At 65.2% G+C, this 396-nt stretch overlaps 1 protein-coding gene across 1 annotated transcript in view; it reads left to right on the forward strand.

The window, feature by feature from the left end:
• The window catches only part of ADCY1 (adenylate cyclase 1 (brain)), a 64454-nt gene that overhangs the window by 8639 nt on the left and 55419 nt on the right, over positions 1-396 (forward strand). The window lies entirely within an intron of this gene.

The following is a 396-nucleotide window of genomic DNA, read 5'->3' on the forward strand; positions in this document are numbered from 1 at the left end:
CACAAGTGGGGGGCTGACACCGGACGGCAGACACTAGAGAGAAGTGGAAGCAGCCAGCGTCTCGCCAGTCACTGTTGTGAGAAATGTGCTGTTACCTCAGAGGGGTCACTTTTGTTGTCTCGGGTGAGTGGATGCACCGTGAAGATTTCCCATGTGGCTCCTCGGGGTGACCCCCAGCTGCGACCCCCCAGGAACGGGCTCAGGTGGTGACCCCCAGGTGTGGGGGGCGGGGTCAGGACTCTGGCCCAGCAGGTGAATCAGATCTGTGGGCCCAGACGTGGGGCCCCGGCTGCAGGGACTGGCAGATGCGTGTGCCTGCCCTTCCCGGGGGAGGGGGGGACCTGGCACGTTTCAGAGGGCGTCACAAGAGGGGCGTGTGCCAGCCCCAGGGGGTGG

Source organism: Myotis davidii, unplaced genomic scaffold, assembly GCF_000327345.1.
Source record: "Myotis davidii unplaced genomic scaffold, ASM32734v1 scaffold1364, whole genome shotgun sequence".
In the NCBI taxonomy this organism is placed as follows: Eukaryota; Metazoa; Chordata; class Mammalia; order Chiroptera; family Vespertilionidae; genus Myotis; species Myotis davidii.